The sequence below is a fragment of the Hippopotamus amphibius genome, chromosome 1 (genome assembly GCF_030028045.1).
Source record: "Hippopotamus amphibius kiboko isolate mHipAmp2 chromosome 1, mHipAmp2.hap2, whole genome shotgun sequence".
Classification (NCBI taxonomy): Eukaryota; Metazoa; Chordata; class Mammalia; order Artiodactyla; family Hippopotamidae; genus Hippopotamus; species Hippopotamus amphibius.
The window spans coordinates 127,250,803-127,266,482 of NC_080186.1; the positions used below are offsets into that span (position 1 = coordinate 127,250,803).

General features: G+C 39.4%; 1 pseudogene; it reads right to left on the minus strand.

The window, feature by feature from the left end:
- Positions 1–847: 847 nt before the first annotated feature.
- Positions 848–9,066, minus strand: LOC130839681 (60S ribosomal protein L27-like; annotated as a pseudogene).
- Between the last annotated feature and the right edge of the window lie 6,614 nt (positions 9,067–15,680).

Here is a 15,680-nt window from a genome sequence, read left to right on the forward strand (position 1 = left end):
GGTGTTTTTCAAGAGGAACTGAGGCAGGAGATAGATGGGCCCCAGGATGAGCAGCTTGAGTTTGTGCCCTGTGGACAGATACTCCAAGATGAAAATAATAGCAGGAGGGAGGAGAAGCTGAGCCCTGCCTGGATAAAAGATAGAGAGACCACATATTTCCCATTCTCGAGGTCAAGGAGACCTTCCCGACCACACAAGCACAGAAAGTCTCCTCTGGGGCCAAATGGGAGGGGGCCCACCTCATAGTAGGTGATGTCAGCCTACCCACAGACCTCTTCACCTGAATCCACCTTGGCTAAGAGATGCGCCTACACACTGGCGAAGACCCGGAGATACACCAAATACAGACTCAGAGCCAGGCAAAGCAAGATGACCGGCCAAAGGAAACCCAGAAGAAATGCCCCATATACGTGATTCAGACTACCACGAGGGTGCGACTCTTTCTCTGAGCCCGCACGTGTGTCTATCCACATGTACCCTTTTTCCACCTAATAAACACTTTCCTTGTTTCACTACTTTCTGTCTCTTCGTGGGAATTCATTTCTACAAAACCAGTCTGCCAGGATCTTGTCACTGGCCACCGGCCCTGGTGGTCTGGCCTCGGAACCAAAATCCTGCTGCAGGCCGAGACCACCTGAGATCGGAGCTGCTGTGGTCTTTCAGGAGGTTGAACAAGGAAAGTGGCCCCACTTCTGGTGCATGGTTTCCTGGGACTGAGAAAGGCCAGGGTTGTGAAACCCACGAGGAATGGATGCTTGGGCCTGCTCAGACCCTGCGTTGTGATACAGCAGCCCTTTGGGTAGGTTTTGGCTCCAGCAGAATGGTGAAATTGGCATAGTGTGTGAAACTATCCTTCTCTGAAGTTCTCGCGGGTCAGTTTCTGCATGAGGGCCGCAGAAACCACCGGCAGAGCTCAGAGCTGGACCCTTGCTCTGAGAGTTACAAGGCTTCATTCTGAGGAGCTTCCTTCCTGCTTCCCTCCCTCCCTCCTCTCCCATCTTTCCCTTCTCCCATGGAAAATCTCACACAGACGCAAGAGTAGAGGAAAGAGAACAATGTACCCTTGTACCTACCAGCCAGCTACAGTAAACATCTCATGACCACTCTTGTTCCATCTTTATCCCTCCCCTCCACTCCCACCACTGGATTATTTTAAAACAAATTCTAGCTGTTATAACATTTATCCATACATTTTAGGCTTCATCTCTAAAGGATAAGAATTTTTTTAATCCAATCGCAGTACCATTATCACAACTTGGCATCTTTAATACCCAATCCTTATTCATGTTTTCCTCATTTTCTCAAGAATGTATTTCTATAGTTGATTGGTTCAAATCAGGATCCACCTAAAATCCACACTTTACGTTTGGTGGATATGTCTCTTAGGTCTCTCGCTCTCTCTTTTTTAAAAAACATTTTATTATTCTAATATTTGATGAGAATAATATTTCCAAAGATGTGTTCTTTTTTAAAAAATAAGTTTAGGGACTTCCCTGGTGGTCCAGTGGGTAAGACTTTGCGTTCGCAATGCAGGGGGCCTGGGTTTGATCCTTGTTCGGGGAACTAGATCCCACATGCCACAACTCAGAGTCTGCATGCCGCAGCTAAGAAGCCCACATGCCACAACAAAGATCCCACGTGCTGCAACTAAGACCTGGTGCAGCCTAAATAAAGAAATGAATAAATTTAGCTGGACAACTCAGCCATTTGGCACATTTCACTCTCCAGCTACCATACAAGATACTTGGTTCAGGTCAAAGTGCAAATTTTCTTGATCATCTTTATGTAAGTATATCCTGTCCATCTGGAGAGAAGGTGAGTAAAGATTTATTTTGTTTACAATTAATCTGCATTTTAATATTCACTATTCAAATATTAGAATACAATTGATTTTGAATTCAAATAATTCAAATATTTTTATTCTATTTAAGGAATAAAAATACTAATCGTGGGCTTCCTAGGTGGTGCAGTGGTTAAGAATCTGCTTGCCAATGCAGGGGACTTGGGTTCGATTCCTGCTCCAGGAAGATTCCACATGTGGCAGAGCAACTAAGCCCATGCGCCACAACCATTGAGCACATGTGCTGCAACTAGTGAAGCCTATGCGCCTAGAGTCCGTGCTCCTCAACAAGAGAAGCCACAGCAATGAGGAGCCTGTGCACCACAACGAAGAGTAGCCCCCACTCACTGCAATTAAAAGAAAGCCTGCGCACAGTAAAAAAGACCCAACACAGCAAAATAAATAAATAAATAAATAAATAAATAAATAAATAAATAAATAAATTTATTTAAAAAAAATACTGATCGTCAGTGACCTAAGCATATCTTACATAGAGCACATCTTAATTTGAAGATACAGTTTACCACCATTTCTCCCGTCATCCTCCCAAAATCCTTCCTGCTCTTTCTTCTTATCATTTTCACCATCTGACATACCATATATTTTATGTATTTTTCTCTTAGGTCTATTTTAATCTACAGTGCGGCTGTGTAAGTCTGGGATAGTCTTAGGATGGTGCAGCAAGGGGGTGGGACCCCCCTTCTCCCAGGGTAATAGCAGATCCCCACCAAATGCTGGAGTTCTTCTAATGCAATTTGAAAGAGAAAGGAGATTTCCATTCCTTGCATGTTGAGCGTAGATAATCTCATTTAATTCTCACATCAACCTAACAAGGTAGCATTTATGCCCATTTTACAGATGATGAAAATAAGTTTGAGGGAGGCTTTCCAAATAACTAGAAGTGACTATTTAATCAGAAGGTTTTACCTACTTGATTCCACAGGACCTGTTTGTTTTTCCTTAGCATTTCTGGTTACCTTGGGACAAGCAGTGCTGACAGCAGCTGTCCCCAAGAACACCGGGTCCTCTTGCTAGTAGATCGCATCTGCAGAACTTCCAAGAGTGAAAAGGATGCTGAGACCACAGGCATAAACTGCACCTGTGCTTGCCCTGGCTGTCACAGAGCACCAACAAAAGCATCTTCATTGCACAAAACTGCTACAGATATCAATAGCCTTCTGTTTCAATTAAAAAATTTTATTAGGAGATTTTATATTTCATCAATACAAATCATATATGTGTATACATGTGTATATAAGGTATAAATATAATAAAATGGGCCCTTATGTGCCCAACTTAAGAAATGGAACTCTAAGAATATCTCTGAAGCCTCTCCCTCCTCTCCCTCCTCATCCTCCATGGTAAACCTGCCCTGAATTTTTTATCATTCCTTGCTTTCCTTTATATTTTACCACATATGTATGTATGTGTGTTGTTGAAGAATATGTTGTTTAGTTTTGCTTGTTTTTGAACTTTATAAAAAGGTATTACATTTTTGTATTCTGTGATTTGCCTTTCTCACTCAACATCATGTCTGCAGGATTCACTCATGTTGATGTATGCAGTACATTGGCGCTGCTTGTGGCCTCTCATCGTGCATCACAGCTTACTAATCCATTGCTGCATTGGACATGCGGCTTGTTTCCAGTTTCTGGGTTTTGTTTTTTAAATTACAAGCAAGTTTACCTTGAGTCTTCTTACTCCCATGCCCTGGTGCACGTGTATAAGAGCTTATACTTGGCTAAATGGTGCCAAAATGGTTGATGAATTTACACTCCTGCATGAGACTTAACAACACAGCAAATCATTGGCTTTTAGTTTGTGTCAATCTGATGAAGATAAATTAGTATCTAATTGTGGTTTTGATTTGCATTTTTCTGATTAATATAGTTAGGAATTTTTTCAGGTTTTTTTGGCCTTTGTGTTTCCTTCCCTGAGAAGCAGATTATTTGTCTATTGTTGACATGGAGGGATATTTTTTCTTCAATTATATGTCATGGATTCTAATCCTGCATCAGTTATATGCCTAGCACAATTCTTCTACTGGTTTGTAGCTTATCTTTTCATTTTTATTATGGTGTGTGTGTATTTACCCTGAAAAATGCTTATGATAGAGAATTTTGGACATCTGAAAACATAGATAACACAGCCTAGTGTACCCATCATCCAGACTCACCAAACTTCAACCCTTGGCTGATCCTGCCTCTTCTACCCACAGCTGTTTCCTTTACTTCCCGTGTTATTTGGAAGCAAATCACAGACATCATATATTTTCATATGTATATTCGTATATTTAAAAGGATGCACCACCTGTCTGGATGCCTTCCCCACTTCCCTTGTGCTCTAGCAGCCCATTCCGGGATGCTGCCCCTGTACAGGTCCCCTGTTACACTGTTCGGGCTCTGACGCATCTCCTGTGCAGATGCCTCCATGCTGCGTGGACTCTGACGCCCCCTCTGACCCGCCATTGTTCTCCCTTCACCCTCCAATCTGATAAACTGCACAATTTTTTAGTACAGAATGTTTCAGGAAGGGAAGGGAAGGGAAAGGAAGGAAGTGGAAAGATGGAGAAAGGGAAGAAAATGAAAAAGAACACATATTTGATGAATAAGATATTTCTAATTTTAATATAGCCAAATTTATCAAACTTTTCATTTGCAGTTTTTACTGTTTATATCTTGTTTAGTGAATTATTTCCTACCCTAAAATCTTAAAGATATTTCTCCATATTGACTTTGTAAAGTTTTGCCTTTCACTTTAAACCTTTCAGCTATCTGAAATTTATTTTTTATATAGTACGTGAGATACAGATCCACTTTCATTTCTTCCATTTGAAAACCAGTTGTTCCAATACTTATTTTTTTAAATACATATTTTTTTAAAATATTTTATTTATTTATTTATTTGGCTGTGCTTGGTCTTAGTTGCGGCATATGTGATCTTTAGTTGTGGCATGTGAACTTAGCTGTGGCATATGAATCCTAGTTGCTGCATGTGAGAACAATTCCCTGACCAGGAATTGAACCCAGGCCCCTTGCTTTGGGAGCACAGAGTCTAGCCACTGGACCACCAGGGAAGTCAGTGTTCCAACACTTTTTATTGAATTTTCTTTCTTCATTAAACTGCAGTGCCCTTTCTGTCATATATCATACTTCCATTTATCTGGGGTTTTCTCTTTTGTTCTGTCAATCTATTTCTCTATCCCTGTGCCAATACTACACTGTGATACCATGGGTTTATAATAAGTCTTGATATCTGGTAAGCAAACTCCCCACTCTTTACTTCCTCAGGAGCGCCTTGGATATTCTTTGCCTTTGTTTTACCATGTAAATTTTAGAATTAGCTTATCAAGTTCTGTGAAAAGCCTTTTTTGGAAATTTGCCTGGAATTGCACTGAATTTATAGATGAGTTTGGGGAGAACCTAATTCATTATCCTGCTGAGTTGTTAACACAGTATTATTTGAGTCATTAACATAGTTTACCTCGCCCATTGATTTAGGTTTTCTTTAATGTTTACAATGAAGTTATATCGTTTTTGCTTGTTAGATTTATTTCTAAGTACCTTCTTTTCTCATGTTAGTATAAAAGACTGTTTTTTCTTTTTTGAGTTGCATTTTCTGTTTGTGGTTTATGTATAGAAATACAATTCACTTTTGTATATTAATTTTATATCTAGCAACTTTAAACTCTCATTAGTTCTAATACTTTGACTACAAAATATTTGGGGATTTTCTCTTTAGGCAATCATATTGCCCATAAACAATGGCAGTTCTGTTTCATCTTTTCAAATACTTATACTATTCTTTTTCTTGTCTTCCCTCTCCACTGACCGCTCACCCCAACACACACACACACACGCACACACACTCCTGCTGGCTGGGACTTCCAGTTAAATGCTTTAGAGAAATGGTGGTTAGCAGTTTCTCACTTACATGGAATATTTTTAAAGCATCATCATTAAATATTATGTTTGTATACAATTTTTTTGTACATACTTCTTTTCAGATTAAGGAAGTGTCCTGTTTAATTTTAAATTTTTATATTTATTTATTTATTTATTTACTTAAAGCTTCTAACATTTTATTTTTAAATTTTTTTAATTTACTTTTTTGGCTGCGTTGAGTCTCAGTTGCTGCACTGGCTTTCCTCTAGTTGCAGCGAGCAGGGACTACTCTTCTTTGGGGTGTGCAGGCTTCTCATTGTGGTGGATTTCTTGTTGTGGAGCACGGTCTCTAGGCACTCGGGCTTCAGTAGTTGTAGCTCACAGGCTCTAGAGCACAGATTCAGTAGTTGTGGCACCCAGGCTTAGTTGCTCCACAGCATGTGGGATCTTCCCAGACCAGGGATCAAACCCGTGTCCCCTGCATTGGCAGGCATATTCTTAACCACTGCACCACCAGAAAAGTCCCTAAAGGTTCTATTTTAATATGTTTCAAATAAATGCAATATTCAAATAAATGCAATAGGAGAATGAACAGTTCCATCCATATCTATCATCCAGTTTCAACAAATTAAAATTTTTTGTCCTACTTGTTTTACCTATCTTTCTTTTTATCATCAATGAATTATTTTAAAGCAAATCTCAAACTTCATGTCATTTTATTCCTAAATACATCAATATGCACTTCTGAAATACATGGACATTTTGTTACATAACTACAATGCCATTTTCACACCAGGCAAAATTAATAATGTATCCTTGCTGTTATCTACTATCTAGTCCATGATCATATTTCCCTGACCATCTTAAAAGTAACTTTTCTTGGCTGGATTTAGAAATCAGGTTTCTAATAAAGACCACGAGTTGTATTTGGTTATGTTCTTTTAGTCTCTTAATCTAGAGCAATACCCTGACCCCAACATACACACTTTTATGCCATTGCTATGTTGAAGAAACCAGGTCATTTGATCTGGTGGTGTCACTTGCTACCTTATAGTGTCATTCAACTTGTTCTGCCATTCTCCATATTGCCTATAAATTATGTCTTGACTAGATTCAGATTCATTTCAACTTTTTCTTTTGCAAGGATATTTCATAGTTGGCACTGTGGCTTCAGATTTCATCCCATCAGTAGATTTTCCCACTCTCAGTGATGCCAAATTTGATCAGTAGGTACAGTATAATATCCCCATTGAAAAGTTCTGTAACAGGGACTTCCCTGGTGGTCCAGTGGTTAAGACTCCTCGCTCCCAATGCAGGGGGCCTGGGTTCCATCCCTCATCGGGGAACTAGATCCCGCAAGCCACAACTAAGACCCACCTCAGCCAAATAATAAATATTTTAAAAAAACTTCTGTAACAAACTTTTGTCCAATGGTTTCATCCATTGATGGATTTACCTTAATGAACTACTTCATGAAGAGTTGCAATATGATTCTAATTCTGTCATTCCTTGTAAAGATCACCTTTCCCTCATTGATTAGCATTATTTGATTATAATGTAATACTGCTCATACAAGACACACAGAATAAATGCTTAAATATTTCCCTTTACTTGTCAATTTTTTAAAGATTCCATGCCTTCTCCACTTATCTCCAATGGTAACCAATGACCAACCTCTCCTTCTCTCTGTCCCCCACTCCTCCCCACCCCCTGCATTGGATATGAGTTCACATATTACATGTACACATCTTCCTTGACTTACAGCAGAGTTACATTCTGATAAACTCATTGCAAGTTGAAAATATTGTAAGTTGAAAATGCGTTTAAAACACCTAACCTGGACTTCCCTGGTGGCACAGTGGTTAAGAATCTGCCTGCCAATGCAGGGGACACCAGTTCAGTCCCTGGTCCAGGAAGATCCCACATGCCGTGGAGCAACTAAGCCTGTGCACCACAGCTACTGAGCCTGTGCTCTAGAGCCCATGAGCCACAACTGTTGAGCCCACATGCCACAACTACTGAAGCCCATGCACATAGAGTCCACGCTCTGCAACAAAAGGAGCCACCGTACTGAGAAGTCTGCACATCACAATGAAGAGCAGCCTTTGCTCCCTGCAACTAGAGAAAGCCCGCGCACAGCAACAAAGATCCAATGCAGCCAATAAATTAAATAAATTTATTAAAAAAACACCTAACCTACTGAACATCATAGCTTCACCTAGCCTACCTTAACTGTGCTCAGAATGCATACATTAGCCTACAATTGGCTAACACAAAGTCTATTTTATATTGAAGTGTTGAATAGCTCATATAATTTATTGAACACTCATATAACTTATCGAACACTACTGAAAGTGAAAAACAGAAAATCAAAATTCACAATCTGAAGTACAGTTTCTACTGAATGTGTATCACTTTCACACCATCATAAAGTTGAAAAATCATAAGTTGAACCATTCTAAGTCTCAGGACTATCTGCTTGATATGTTTTATTGCTGTGCATTTTTTTTAATGCTTTTATTGTACTATGTTTTCTAGTGGGATTTCCTGTGTCTTTTTGAGATGAACCTAAAAATCTTTCAAGTCTTCCTTACTTTTTGGCACAAAGAAAAATCCCAGGCTCATCTTATCTGTTTCTTGAGTCAGCCCTTGTGTTAGCTATTCTTCTGGTGGTTTGTGGTGGTGGTGGTGGGGGGAGTCCTAGTTTCTTATGGCGGGAAATGATATTTATAGACCATAATCTGAGTGCTGGAGTGCTCTTTGCCACTGAGTAATCACTGCATTGAAGCCATTTCAGTGGGCAGAGTTAGGGAAAAAGTATTGTGAAAATTGAAGTCATTAGTTCACACTGATATTTTCAATTCAAATTTCACTTTACAGATTTTTTTTTCTTTTCTCTTTTTTTTTTGTGGTACTTTTAACGACCAAAACAAGACAGACCTGAAACTGCAGCTTCTGGAAGAATCATTTGTTCTTGCCAGTCTTGTATCTCTCCTCGAACTTGACCTTGGCCTCTCATCAGACCTTGCCTTTGAGAGCAGGGTCTCTGAAGACCTCCTTGTTGACAACAGTTTTGTCTGAGGGAATATCCAGAGTACCTTGTGGGCATGAGATGATTATAATTATAAACTTTCACAGAGGACCTTTGACCTCTTGGCGATTTTCTTCTTGCCCATGCAGCTGTCACTTTGCGGGGATAGCGATCGATTCCAGCCACTAGAGCATGGCTATAGGGTCAGTCTGATGTGCCGTCATCAATGTTCTTCACAATGACCACTTGGCATCCAGAGTAGCTACAGCCAGGACCAGCACCACCTTCCCCGGTTTCTTGAACTTGCCCATTTCAGCAGCAACCACTCAGGACTATAGCAGAAAAAGTCACTTCACAGATTTTTAAATGCAAATTTTACACTTGCAAGTCTTTTAACACAATTATTTGTCTTATCCTTTAATGCATACAAAATAGTTTGAAAATAATATCAATATTACTTACAATAAAACTACTGATTGAAATTTTTTTTTTTTTGGCTGTGTTGGGTCTGTTGTTGCACTCGGGCTTTCTCTAGTTGTGGCGAGTGGGAGTTACTCTTCGTTGCAGTGCACAGGCTTCTCACTGCGGTGGCTTACCTTACTGTGGAGCACGGGCTCTAGGCAAGTGAGCTTCAGTAGTTGCAGCATGCAGGCTCAGTAGCTGTGGCTCTTGGGCTCTAGAGTGCAGGTTCAGTAGTTGTGGAGCACAGGCTCAGTTGCTCCACGGCATGTGGGATCTTCCTGGACCAGGGATTGAACCCGTGTCCCCTGCATTGGCAGGCAGATTCTTAACCCCTGTGCCACCAGGCAAGTTCCTGATTGAACTTTAACATTCCATTGCAGCTCTATTTGTCCTTAGAATAGTTCCATTATAGATGTATAATCAAAATACTTTCTCCAAAGTGACTTCAAATATTTCTTTTCTTTATGTGGTTATATCTCCAATTTGTTATATCTAGCTGGGTTCCTTTGTTTCAGTTTTATTTTTCAATTTTTAGAGACTGCTTTTCACTTTTTTTATTTAATTTTTGAATGTGCAAATAATTTACACAATCCCTGGGTGAAAACTATATAACAAAGACTCATTCCCGTATTTGTCCTTGTTCCATCTCTTCTCCATAGGTAATTTTTCATTTAAAATTTTTTCTTCCTCATTTCTTTTTGCACATGTAATTCATGCATTCATATTACCCTTCCACCTTTATAACATGAGATAGCATACTGTATACATTGTTCTATACCTTTCTTTCATGGAGATCATTTTCTATTGGTGCATGACCCCAAAACTTAGTAGCTTAAAACAATTTATTATATTTCATGATTCTACAACGTGGGCCAGGGTCCACTGGGCAATTCTTGAGCTGCATGGAGTATCTCCTGATTCTGGAATATACAGGAGGGCATCTTCACTCACAAGTCTGGTGCCTCAGTCAGATGGCTAGAGTATCTGAGACCTGGCCAGGCATCTCTTTCTTCTTATGTGGCCTCTCCACATGGCTAGCTTGGTGTTCCTCTCAGCTTGATGGTCTCAGGGAGGTTGGAGTTCTTATATGGTGGTAGACCTCTAAGAAAGGGAGTAGACTCTGCTAGTCCTCTTAAAGGCTAGTCCTGTAACTGCCACAGCATCGCTTTTTTTTTCTTTTCTTTTCCATTATGTTTTATTATAGGATACTGAATATAGTTCCCTGTGCTATATATCTGTTGAGGTCCAAGAGTGGGTTGGAAAAGAATTTCCAGACACAAAGCAGAATGTAAGGAAGATAGACTTTATTAGAGCAAAGGGATGCTGTAAAGACAGCAGGATGACTTCCTGGCAGACCAGGGAGAGCCAACGCTTTTGTGGGATTGTAGCTAATTTTTATATCCTCAAGACAAAGAAAATTCTTGCTAGAAAAATGGCATTAATTGATTGCTCAGTACACCATAAGGCAAAGTGTCTTATTCGGTGATTGGTCAGGTTGCTAAATGTTGGATACTTTACCTAGTAATGGCGGGGGAGGGGGGCAGGTGCTCTATTCAGCCAAGGTCTTGGGGTGGGGAGGGGCTGTTTGGCCAAGGTCAAGAGAGCCTTTGCCGACAGCTGCTATCGTGTTCAGTCCAGGGGCTTCTTTTGTTCCGTGTCTTTGACATAGGGCTCCACAATATCTCGTTTATCTATTTTATATATTGTAGTGTATATCTGTTAAACCCACATTCCTAATTTATCCTCTCTCACCCTCTTCCCCCTTTGGTAACCATAAACTTGTTCTCTATGTCCGTGAGTCTGTTTTTGTTTCATAGATATGGTCATTTGTGTTGTATTTTAGATTCCACATATAAGTGATATCATATGATATCTGTCTTTGTCTGACTTACTTCACTTAGTATGATAATCTCTAGGTCCATCCAAGTTGCTGCACATGGCATTATTTCAATCTTGTTTATGGTTGAGTAATATTCCATTGTGTGTGTGTGTGTGTGTGTGTGTGTACACCAAAATCTTTTTTTTTTTCTTTTTTCTTTCTGGCTGTGCCACGCAGTTTGCAGGATCTTAGTTCCCCAACCAAGGATTGAACCCAGGCTCCTGACAGTGAAAGTGCAGAGTCCTAACCACTGGACTCCCAGGGAATTCCCTACCACATCTTTTTTTATACATTCTTCTATCCATGGACATTTAGATTGTTTCCATGTCTTGGCTATTGTAAATAATGTGACGAACACAGGGGTGCATGCATCTTTTTGAATTAGAGTTTTGTCCAGGTATATGCCCAGGAATGGGATTGCTGGATCATATGGCAACTCTGTTTCTAGTTTCTTAAGGAACCTCCATATTGTTTTCCACAGTGGCTGCACCAGTTTACATTCCCACCAACAGTGTAGGAGGGCTCCCTTTTCTCCGCACCCTCACCAGCATTTGTTATGTGCAGACTTTTTGATGATGGTCATTCTGACCAGTGTGAGGTGGTACCTCATCCTAGTTTTGATTTGCATTTTGATGATGAGCATCTTTTCACATGCCTCTTGGCCATCTGTATGTCTTCTTTGGAGAAACGCCTGTTTAGGTCTTCTGTCCGTTACTTGATTGGGCTATACTTATTGTTGTTGTTACTGACTTGTGTGAGCTGTTTGTATATTTTGGAAATTAAGCCTTTGTTGGTCACATTGTTTGCAAATATTTTCCCCCAGTCTGTAGGTTGTCTTTTTATTTTGTTTATGATTTCTTTTGCTGTGCAAAAGTTTATAAATTTGTTTAGGTCCCATTTGTTTATTTTTGCTTTTATTTCTATTGCCTTGGAAGACTGACCTAAGAAAATATTGGTAGCAATGTCAAAACATTGTCAGAGAATGTTTTGCCTATGTTCTCATCTAGGAGTTTTGTGGTGTCTTGTCTTATATTTAAGTCTTTAAGCCATTTTGAGTTTTTGTGTATGGTGTAAAGGAGTGTTCCAACTTCATTGACTTACATGCACTGTGTGGCTTTCCCAACACCACTTGCTAAAGAGTGTCTTTTCTTCATTGTATCTCCTTTGTCATCTCCTTTGTCAAAGATTAATTGACCATAGGTGTGTATTTCAGCCTTTAAATGCTCTCAGAAACATTTTATAGTTTTAAGTATAGAAAAGTACATATGTTTTGTAAGCTTATTTCTAAGTATTCTATGGGTTTTGATGCTATTATAAAATATATTTTTAACTTTCTATTTTTCACTTACTTGTTGGTAATATATAGAAATACAGTTGAATCTGTAAATTGGTCTTGTGACCTTATTAAATTCACTTATCAATTCAAGTTCCTTAGGATTGTCTACATTTACAACTGTGTCTTTTGTAAATAAAGACCACTATACTTCTCCATTTTCTTTCTTTATGTCTTCTATTTCTTTTTCTTTCTTTTTTTTTTAATGTATTTATTTATTGGTTGTATTGGGTCTTCATTGAGGCACACGGGCTTTCTCTAGTTGCAGCAAGCAGGGACTACTCTTTGTTGTGGTGTGGGGGCTCCTCATTGCCGTGGCCTCTCTTGTTGTGGAGCACCGGCTCTAGGAGCATGGGCTTCAGTAGTTGCAGCACATAGGCTCAACAGTTGTGGCTCATAGGCTCTAGAGTGCAGGCTCAATTGTTGTGGCGCACAGGCTTAGTTGCTCCGCCACATGTGGAATCTTCCTGGAGCAGGGATGGAACCCATGTCCCCTGCATTGGCAGGTGGATTCTTAACCACTGCGCCACCTAGGAAGTCCTATTTATTTTTCTTGACATATGGCTCTGCTGGGATCTCCAGTGTATTGTTGAGTAGAGATGGCAAGAGAAGACATTCCTTATGTTGTTCCTAATCTTCAGAGAAAGTTATTTAGTATTTCACTGTTAACCATGTTAGTTGTAGATTTTTTTGTTGATGACTTTTACTAGGTTTCAGAAATTCCCTTCAGCTCCTAATTCACTGATTTTTTGTTTGTTTGTTTCCATCATTAATCGCTTTTAAATTTTGTCAAATGCTTTCCCGCATTTAATGAGTTAATCTCATGCTTTTTATCCTTTATTCTGTTAACATGGTGATTGGCTGATATCTCATCCTTTTTGTATATCAGTGTATTTGATTTGCTAATTTTTTTTAAGGAATTTTGCATTTACATTCATGAAGAGTTATTGGTCTGGAACAGTGCTGCCCAATAGAACTTTTGGTGACAACATGATGTTCTATATCTATGCTGCCCAATTCTGCAGCCACACACCACCTGTGGCTACTGAGCAGTTGAATGTGGCTAGTGTGTCTGAAGAACTGAATTTTACATTTTATTTCATTATAATTTAAATAGCCACATGTGGCTAGTGGCTATTGTATTGAATAGTACAGTCTGAAATTTTGTTTCTTATAATGTTCTTATGTTTTATTTTATTATTATTTTTTTTTTGGCACACGGGCTTAGTTGCTCCGCGGCATGTGGGATCTTCCTGGAGCTAGGATCGAACCCGTGACCTCTGCATTGGCAGGCAGACTCTTAACCACTGCGCCACCTAGGAAGCCTGGTTCTTATCTTTTAAAATATTCAAGTATTCTATTACCTTATTTTGATTTTCTTCTTCAGGGACTCTCATTACATGCATGATAGATCTCTCTGTCTATCCTCCGCAGTTATAATTTTCTCTCTAGTTCTTTTTTCACAGAGAAGAACAAACCTGACTCCATATTGGAGCTCTAAACTTTGTGCACTGTTGCCCGTGCTAAGTCATTCTGGCTCTGCAGCTTCATAAAAGAATGTTGCCTGTAATCTGAAATATACATAATAGCCCTTTCCCAAGGCTCTGCCTCCCAGGCTTGAGCCCTAAAGCCCTAATACTGTTTCATTCATATAGAGATAAAAAATTGCAGAACAGAAAATAACATCTGTCTTCTTGGAGGTTTACAGGAGCATCCTGACCAGGTTTATGTGGACAGCTTCAAGAGCAAAGGACCATCACATCCCCTCTGGGGTCTGGCCTGCACCAAGACGTCTGCAACAACTAGCCACACTCCCTCCCCATTAAGTATAAAAGAAGCCTGAATTCTAACTTGGGTAAGATGGTTCTTTAGGACACTGGTCTGCCATCTTCTGAGTCTGCTGGCTTTTTGATAAAGTCATTATTTCTTCCCCAACACCTCGCCTCTTAATTCATGCGGTGAGCAGTTCAAGCTTGGACTCAGTAACACTCAATACTCTTGTTTCAACTTTTCCTGATTGCCTCTTCCTCTTCCTCTTCTTCTTCTTCTTTTTTTTTTTTTTTTTTTTTGGCTGTTTAAAATTATATTTAGTTCATAATTTTGCAAAAGTATTTTAACAAAGGGGGGGAACTTTTTAAAATTAACATTGCTTTACAATGTTGCGTTAGTTTCTGCTGTACAGCAAAGTGAATCCTCTCTCTATTATACATATATCCCCTCTTTTTTGGATTTCCTTCCCATTTAAGTCACCACAGAGCATTGAGTAGAGTTCTCTGTGCTATACAGTGGGTTCTCATTAGTTATCTATTTTATACATAGTAGTGTATATATGTCAATCCCAATCTCCCAATTCAACCCACCTCCCACTCCCACCCTGCGCCCCCGTCCCCGGGTACCTGATTGCTTCTTCATGTGTGTCCTCTCTTAGAGTCCTTTACAGTCTTTATTTTCTTTTGAGATCTTTGAATTCAGTATCATTTCAGTGATGAATTTATTTTCCTCCACTTCTTTCCTAAACTTAGACAAATTATTCTTTATCTCATCCCATCTGCTCACAATTTCTGCCCCAACTGCTATTTTTCTTCATTGTTCTTTTGCTTCATAGAGGCAATGCTTGTTGTTAATTTTAGAGCAAAATGTTTGCCCTAAAGTTTTATCTGTTCTGTTGCAACTTTTTTTTTCTAGTGAGAGTTTATCACCTGCTTTTTTTTTTTTCTTCTCCTTTTCCTCCCTTTTCTTTTATCTTTATAGAGATACTGTAGGATCCTTCTTTTAATTAATCACTTTTGAAAGAGATGTTTCCAAACCAGAATTTGCAGAGGTCTGTAGTGGAGGGGATGCCTGGGCCTTATTTCAAGGTAGCTGGAATTTTCCTTAGAATCTAAAGTCTTACGTGTGAAACTTTTTTTTCACTCCAGGAACACTCCAAAACTCCCTATTCACTATTCCAGTAGTGAATAGGGAGTTTTGGTGTTTTCACAATTCAAAATCTCTTCTTCACTGTTACAGAGAGAGATTACCTTCTAAACATAAACCTTATTCTAAACATAAACCCATACAGACCTAAATCCTCTGCTTCTCAGAACCTGGTCTGGAATCTCCTGCCACTAGTCATCACTGAGTTCATACTATTGAAGTGAGGGATTGAGGATTTCCACTACAGGTGTGTCTCCCAACTCTGAGAGGTGTACTTTTGTTGGGTCTTTCTTAGATTTGTAGCTATTGTGTCCTTTCTTCACTGTGTCTTATCT